Genomic DNA, 9,513 nt, shown 5'->3' with positions numbered 1-9,513 from the left:
AGTTGCATTGAGAACAAATTTGACTCCCGACCTTCATAATGAAATCTTAAGATGTCAAGGTGAAGCTATAAGAAAAGAATTTCAAAGCGGAAAGGGTTGGCAGAATAATCTCAACCCTGATGAAGAATGACAAGGGAATTCTATGTTTCCAAGACAAATATTATATATCACGTTTTGGAAATATCCGGGAACTAATTTTGGATGAGAGTCACAAATCGTGATATTCAGTTCATCCAAGTATTAATAAAATGTATAAATATTTAAAACCATTTTATTGGTGGCCAATATCGAAAAAGGATATTGCAAAATATATAGAACGGTGTTTGACGTGTCTACAAGTAAAGATCGAGCATCAAAGTCCATATGAGAATTACAATCTTTTAAAATTTCTGTGTGGAAATGGGATCATATCACGATGGATTTTATCATGAAATTGCACCGAACTCCAAAAAAGTATGATGCCATATGAGTTATAATAGATTGTTTGACTAAATCTGTGCACTTTCTATCAATTAAGGAGAATTATCCTTTAGAAAGGTTGGCAATGATTTATATTGAAAAATTGTGACTCGTCATGGTATTCCGTTATCAATCATTTCAGATAGAGACGGTAGATTTACCTCAAAATTTTGGGAGAGTTTCTAAAAAGCCATGGGATCTCAAATCAAATTAAGTACGACCTATCATCCTCAAACCCTTAAATATATGCTAAGAGTTTGTATTATTGACTTCGGGGGATCTTGGGAAAATCATCTGCATTTGATTGAATTCACTTACAATAACAATTATCATTCCAGCATTCAAGCTGCACCTTATGAGATTTTGTATGGTCAAAAGTGCAGAAACCCATTGTGTTGGAATGAAGTTGGGGAAAGGCAGTTAATTGGTCCGAAGATTTTTCTATTTTAACTTTTGAAAAGATAGATCAAATACGTTAAAGAATTAAAACAGCTCAGGACCGATAGAAAAGTTATACCGATAAGCGCCGTAAACTGATTGAATTTATGGTAGGAGATTTCATGATTTTAAAGGTTTCTCATTGGAAGAGTATTATTTGATTTGGAAAAATAGGTAAACTCAGTTCAAGGTATATTGGGCCATTTAGAATTTATGTTGGGCCATTTAGAATTTGTAAATGGGTTGTTCAGTAGCATACCAGTTAGAATTACTAGAGAAACTCAGCTCAATTCATAACACTCTCCATGTTTCTAACTTGCGAAAGTGTTTGGCCAATTCGAATATGGCAATACTGCTATCTGAGGTGAAAGCGGATAATAAGCTGAATTTTGTAGAAAATCCTAAAGCCATCACTGACAAGAAAACAAGAGTTTTAAGAAATAAAGAGATCAATCTCGTGAAAGTTTAGTGGGTTTTTCATAAAGGTCCAGAAGCTATTTGGAAACTGGAATCAGAAATGAGATTAGAATATTTGTGGCTATTTGATTGACTGAATTCCGGGACGGAATTCTTTTGAGAGGTGGATAATGTGATAACCGGGTTTTCAGTTATAAAAGTTCGGGGTGATTCTTGAAAGGTAATGGCAAGTTGATGGATTTAAATTGATTATGTGTTTAATTGTTAAAATAATCTCACTGTCTTTTATGGTTTATGATTGTTTAATTGAGATAATTGTTTTATCTCATGGGAGAATGTGGGATATTTATGGTTTTAATAATATTAAATCTCTACCGCCTGTGAGTTAAATATTGATAAAAGTAATAGATAAGATCTTATCTTATCTCATTGTTTTGGGAGAAAAAAGAAAAGAAAGAAAACCTCTTTGTGTGTTTTTCTTGTGTGAATGTTACGTGAATCTGTAAGAAGAAGAAGAAGTTGATTATGTGCTTATAGTTGGAAGTTGCTATTGTGTGAATTCATCATCATATACGTGAAAACAAGGTGAGTTTATGTTATCAACTTTATTTATTTGATGTTTAAAACATTGAACCGTATGGTTCTTATGTGGGAAGATGATAAAACAGTTTATCGAAAGTTGTTTGAGCTTGATTTGTAAATCTGATATTGAACTGTAAGGTTCTTATATAAGTTTCTGTTTTGAAACAGTTTTGGTTGCCTGTTTTCGTAAAAAGGTGGTTTTGATCATGATTATATCATGATATGTTGTAATAAGGGTGACATATCAAAGAGTTGCGTACATTGGTAATAAGGGTGGCATAATCTATTTTTGGAAATTATGATCTTTTGATCATGGGTTTTGTTATCAAATCCTTATAAGGTGATGATATTGAATTATCGTGTTTGTGTGATACGAGGACTTGGATTGTCGCATCCTATTGATGTGATAAAAAGAAGTGTTTGAGGACCAGATAAGCTCTGGTTGGTCTCCATAGTTGAACCAGAGAAGCTCTGGTTGTCCAGAGGGGCTCTGGATGGATTAGTTCTATTTGTTTGTTAAACCCTTGGGAAAATATTCAAACCTTTGGTAGAGGATCATAGGGGCACTGGTTGATCTTTATATTTAATCATAGGGCCTCTGGTTTTAAGATTGTTGTCAACTTAAATTAGATAACTTAAATTAGAAACTAACATTAGTCAAACATTTGTAGAGTACTTTGTAACACCATTCTCGAGCATAGTTAGATAACTTAAATTAGCATGGTTCTAAGATTGTTGTCAACTTCTCTTAAAAACTTTTAATGTTAATGAGTAGTTTCCACACACACTTGCCTATTTTTTTTAGAAGTGTACTTCAAATTTTAGTCTATAACATTCCTTTTGAAGATGATATTATGACTACCATGATGAAATTAATGTAGTTATAAAATCGTAAGTATTTTATGATAATTGTTTTTACTTGAATATAACTTATAAATAAGGGTATGTAGAAAGTTACTATTCAATTATAACAAACCAACCTTAATTGGATATTCAATTTTAATTGGATCAGATCCAAAAATACTACATCCAAATTGGCCTGGTCAGTTTGCATGGCAATCAGGAGTCCAATAAAACTGAACTGGTCCAATACAGTTGCCATATAATCACTTATTCAACTAACCGAATGGATGGAACCTGAACCAATCATCATTTGGATCGGATCATATGTCATATTCCAACATCCAATGGATGATTGGATTGGACCGGATACACCTAAATCCATTAGATTTCAACAGATGAACACGCTTAATGATAAAAATATATGAAATTACAATGATCAATTTGCTTATTCTACTGGTGTTTGAATAAGAGAATGATATAATATGCATCAACTCAAACAAATTATTATTTTAAGTAGTATTAACGAATTACATGTTCTAACAACACCTCGTACACACAGGCGGATTTTGGGTTTTATCGCAATAGCAACAACTGCTCCAACAATGACTTGTACAAGCTGCAATTTTCATATAACCAGACTATGTTACATAACCAATAAAAACAATAAGATCGTTAAAACATCTAAAAATGAGAAGTTTGTGTAAATAATTATTAAAATTAAGAATTTAAAAACAAAACATACCGTGTACGATGACATTTGGGTTTGNTTAAAACAATTAAAAATGAGAATTGTGTATAAATAATTATTAAAAATTAAGAATTTAAAAACAAAACATACCGTGTACGATGACATTTGGGTTTGCGTTGAGATCTCGAGCATTGACTAGCAACGGTAGACGACCAGAAGCTACTTCAACCTCGATTTGGTACAACGATATGATTGCAACCATCAAAATGCACACCATTGCATACGATTTTGCCATCGTCAAACAGTAGTAGTTTGTGATTGAGATTTACAAGAAGTAACGTGGGAAATAGACAAAATCTTATATTTTTTATTTTAAATTTTATACGTTCATGAGAGGAGTTTTATATTAGTAGACCGAGGATAAAAACGTAATGAGGTATTATTGCTATACAAATTATATATTCAAGATTTACATTAGCTGACATTCTTAATATATCAATAATATCTGGAAAATATAAAAATATGTCTTAAAAAGTTTATTTGTTTCTATATTTACTACGCTACTAAATGATTGAAATAAGCTTTTAAAAACTCATTCCTTTAATAGCATAGCAAATATAGAAATAAATAAATTTTTAAGACAGTTTTTTTATGTTTTCCTGATAATACTGATTTATTAGGAATGTCARCTAATGTAAATCTTGAATATATAATTTGTATAGCAATAATAYAAAATTACGTATTTATCCTCGGTCTACTAATATAAAACTCTTCTCATGAACGTATAAATTTCAAAACAAAAAATATAAGATTTTGTCTATTTCCCACATTACTTCTTGTAAATCTCAGTCACAAACTACTATTGTTTGACGATGGCAAAATCGTATGCAATGATGTGCATTTTGATGGTTGCAATCATATCGTTGTACCAAATCGAGGTTGAAGTAGCTTCTGGTCGTCTACCGTTGCTAGTCAATGCTCGAGATCTCAACTCAAACCCAAATGTCATCGTACACGGTATGTTTTGTTTTTAAATTCTTAATTTTTAATAATTATTTATACACAATTCTCATTTTTAATTGTTTTAACGATCTTATTGTTTTTAACGATCTTATTGTTTTTATTGGTTATGTAACATAGTCTGGTTATATGAAAATTGCAGCTTGTACCAGTCATTGTTGGAGCAGTTGCTGCTATTGTGATAAAACCCAAAATCCGCCTGTTTGTACGAGGTGTTGTTAATACGAGGTGTTGTTAGAACATGTAATTCGTTCATACTAAATAAAATAATAATTTGTTTGAGTTGATGCATTTTATCTCTTTCTCTTAATCAAACATCAGTAGAATAAGCAAATTGATCATTGTAAAATTCATATATTTTATCGTTGTTGGCATTCATCTCTTGAAATATAATGGATTTAGGTGTATTCGATCCGATTCAATCATTCATTGGATGTTGGATTTTGGCATCTGATCCAATCCAATTGATGATTTTATCAGGTTCCATCCATTGTATACTTATCTAATTACCATTCGATTAGATTAGATCCACCAAATACTGCGATCTAAATTATGGTTTAGATCATTTATGTCATAAAATTTTATTAATTGCACATGGAGACAAGATAACATAAGTGAATAATGTTTGCAAGGGGTATTTTGGGAAAATATTTTAATAATATGAGATTCAACTTGTTCACTAATAAACACATATTTAAATTCATATAAGTGTTATATCAACCAGCTTTTATGAACATGTTTATGTCAATTCATGTTAGAAAGACTATTTATGAGTGAACAAATGTTCATGGTTCATATATACTCATGGTTCATGGTTCTTGATAAATGTATTCATAGTCCCCCAACATATACATTACTTTTAATGCAGATAATGAGTTTCGGTTCATTGGTGGACACCCCAATGAACAATGTTGTGGTTTGAGTCCATATTGAATATTATTTGTTGCGTCACCGGTCAACAAATGAGTTGTGAAATATGGATTTTTGATGAGAAGTTGTTATCGCATCCTTGTGATGTGATGACATTGAGTTATCGCATTTGTGTGATGCAAGGACTTGGGGTTGTTGCATCCTATTGATGTGATGAGTTATGGTTTTGACAAAAATAAACAATTGTTGAGGAACCAGAGGGACTTTGGTTGGTCTTAAACATTTTCTTGACCCAGAGGCTCTGGATAAACGAACGAGAGGCTCTGGTTGGTCGTGCTTTTGGGTTGGTCTGGCTTCGGGATCGACAGTGGAACCTTGGCAATTAGGATCTCAAGACGCAGCAACACCTATGATGCAAGGAATAATAAAGTTACATCACGAAATCATTTTCTTCCTCATTTGTTTTACTTCTAATTGTTGTTTTGATGAAATGGGAACTTGTTTTAAAACTAGAGGGACTCTGGTTGGTAAGACCAAAAGACCTCTAGTTGACTCTTGTTTTTGGTTAGCGTTACTTTTGGTTAGTCATGCTCTGGTTGGTAAGACCAGAGGAGCGCTGGGTGGTTTTGCTCTGTATGATGCAAGTTTATCCATGAAGTAGATTTTACAAGATAATGAGTTTTCAGACTTGTAACTCTAAAGTGAACTCTCAAGTATAACTCTAAAGAATGAATCTTCAGACTTGTAACTCTGAAGTGAACTCTGAAGTATAACTCCGAAGAGTTAACTCCGAAGAATGACTCTTCAGACTTATACTTGTAGGCTTGAGAATCTCACCCTAACTCTGAAGTCTTCTTTTTCAGACTTCCATTGCTTTCATGATATTTAGGACCATTTTGGTCCTAACAGTTAGTATTACAAATAAGGATTTATAAACTTGATTTGGTGATATTCATGCTGTAATTGCATAAAAGGGATTTCTCACTAGACCTCAAGGTCTAACCCTCATTTTGGTGTTCTAAAATATGCATTACAGAACAGACAACCGGTTGATAAGGGGAAAGAGAAATTTATGAAGAAATATATGATTGCATGTATATGGATCTTGGGATAATGTGTTGTTACTTGTACCTGCATGCTGCTTGTGAGTACAAGTTTTGTATAGAGATTTTGTGAAAAAAGAATATATAAGGGCTCATTTAAGGGAGAACTGATTAGTTTGTGGTAACTGTGAGATCCAATCTCAACTACAAATTAACGGATAAATTAGGAAATTAATAATTATGGTAGTTTGAGTTAAAATTATAATTAGAGGGCATTTTAGGTATTTTTAAAAAACTTATCTCTCCTCTCTTCTCTCTCATCTCTCCGACCTCCAATCTCCGGCCTCCGGTGAACAAAAATCCGGCAGGTACCAAGTAACCACAAAGATACACAATGTGATACCCATTGTGATATATTGTGATACCCATTGTGATATATTGTGATACCAAAGGGGTATCACTGTGTATCACAGAAAAGGAGTGACACATCTTCGGAGTTACATCTCCGACGACACCTGTGCTACATCTCCGGCGAGAGATCGTTCTTAAAACCCCTTCCCATCTGTATTTTACCTCCACTCCAATCGCATGATTGCGGTTAGCGGAAGTTTTTGTTTTTTGTTTGGTTTTTGCAACGCCGGAGATAGGAAGCTTTCTACTGAAAGCTCTCCATATTCTTTCCTCTTTCTATGCTCGCATTTACTATTGCCCTATAACCCCTATCTAATCTACCATCATCATCATCATCATCATCATGGTGGGAATAAATATAAAACCATTATTTAATTTTATAAAAACTCTGGTACCTGATTTGATTGATTTTCATATGATGATGCATGATGGTGTGGTGGTGGTTGTGCGTGAGAAGGGGGAATATAAAGGAAGAGAGCATGCTATGAAGGAGAAGACTAGGGTTTTATAATTATAAACATTACTAATTTACTCTTTATGTTATTTTAGGATATAACATTAATTATTTAAATGATTGGTTCACATTGGACCTCACAGTTACCACAAACTAATCAGTTCTCATTTGATTAGGCCCCTATATATATATATATATATATATATATATATATTTGGGACCTCTTCTCTTTTTTTTTCAAAAGCCCATTCTAATGGAAAAATAAAATTCAATGAGGAGGAAGCAACTTAGATTGTGGTAGCCGCAGTGTAGGCCGGCTAATTAAGGAAAAAACTTTCGGATGATCAGCCACACTGGGACTGAGACACGGCCCGAAGGGGACCAGCGCTTCTACTCTTCCACCGAGGACTTCTACAACTTAGGAAGATTCGATGGAATTATCTTGCTTGTGTATTTGTATTTTTTGATATATGAAATACATGATTATATGCAAATGTAGATCCTGGGATGTTACATTAACTATGTAGTGGACTAGTAGGATTCATTGTTTCTAGTAGGTTTCAATAAGTTATTGATTATGAGATGGAGGACATAAGGTTAAATTATATATACATGTAAGTTACATTTTGTATTAATTAATGAGCGGTTACAATTTGAAAGTTGCTTGACTGTAGGGAATATGTAATTTGAATAATTATTCAAATTACATAATGTATTATCATTAAATAAAATTAATCTTGATGAAATTGTTAATCTGAGTGAACAAATCACGATGAAACATTTTTTTGAAATTGTGAATATTAACATACACATTGGCTAAACTGTTAATCCGAGTGAACAAATCACAAGTGAATATTTTTGAAACGTATTGTTAATGTTCTTTCCGGTGATATGAACGGTATGGAGAAAATATCACGAAATCACCGGTGAACATATTTCCATAAATGTACAGTGTTCATTGTATGTCAATATATGAAAATGTGGAATGGGCAAGTGAACATATGAGAACATTGTTCAAATATTAATCAACATAATCACATTGTTTATAAGTGAACTCATATTCATATAAGGGGAGATGTCCATGTGTATATTAATGTTCATATGAACATTAATGTTATTAATGCGCAGTTACAAACATTGTGATTTTTTTTTCCAATAATACCTTTGTTCATGTATATTCATTTTAGATGATAATGTATTATATTATTAATTATTACAAAATTGACATCATAATTATATTCAATTGATTCACAAGATGAATTATTGTGATGAGTTTACAAAGTTACTACCATAAATTGGGTTAACACAAGAACCTACCCCTATATATATATTGTCGTTTAGTTTCAACTGAATTATCTTATGAACGTACATCATGAATCACAAACTTAGACCACCATAACAAAATCAGTTTTATAGAACGCTAAAAATAGCTAAATGTCTTAATAAACTGATTTATAGTACCAAACAATTATGCATCTCATGTAAAAGTACTATAATAGGATGTTGTGACGTATTTGACATCGTAACAAGTTTTTTAAAGTAAGCTTTTGAAATGTTTTATTTCAAAATTGCTCTAAAAATCTTGTTAGGAAATCAAAAAAACGTCGTATTAACTTATTTTAACATATTTACATATATGGTATATAATTGTTTGGTTAATAAACTTAAAATACTATTAAATAGTTTATTAGAATACTTAACCATAATCCAAACATCAATTGGAACAGATCATATTTCAAGTTCAAACATCCATTGGATGATTGAATCGGATTAGATACACCTAAATCCACTGGATTTCAACAGATAAACACCCTCAACGATAAAATTTACGAAATTACAATGATCAATTTGCTTATTCTACGGGTGTTTGATTAAGAGAAAGAGATAATATGCATCAACTCAAACAAATTATTATTTTATGTAGTACGAACGAATTCCATGTTCAGATAACACCTCGTATTAACAACACCTCGTACAAATAGGCGGATTTTGGGTTTTATCGCAATAGCAACAACTGCTCCAACAATGACTTGTACAAGCTGCAATTTTCATATAACCAGACTATGTTACATAACCAATAAAAACAATAAGATCGTTAAAACATCTAAAAATGAGAAGTTTGTGTAAATAATTATTAAAATTAAGAATTTAAAAACAAAACATACCGTGTACGATGACATTTGGGTTTGAGTTGAGATCTCGAGCATTGACTAGCAACGGTAGACGACCAGAAGCTACTTCAACCTCGATTTGGTACAACGATATGATTGCAACCATCAAAATGCACA

This window comes from Cynara cardunculus (genome assembly GCF_001531365.2).
Source record: "Cynara cardunculus var. scolymus isolate 2C chromosome LG 1, CcrdV1, whole genome shotgun sequence".
Classification (NCBI taxonomy): Eukaryota; Viridiplantae; Streptophyta; class Magnoliopsida; order Asterales; family Asteraceae; genus Cynara; species Cynara cardunculus.
The sequence above is the reverse complement of the archived record's forward strand: the minus strand, read 5'-3'. Positions refer to the sequence as shown.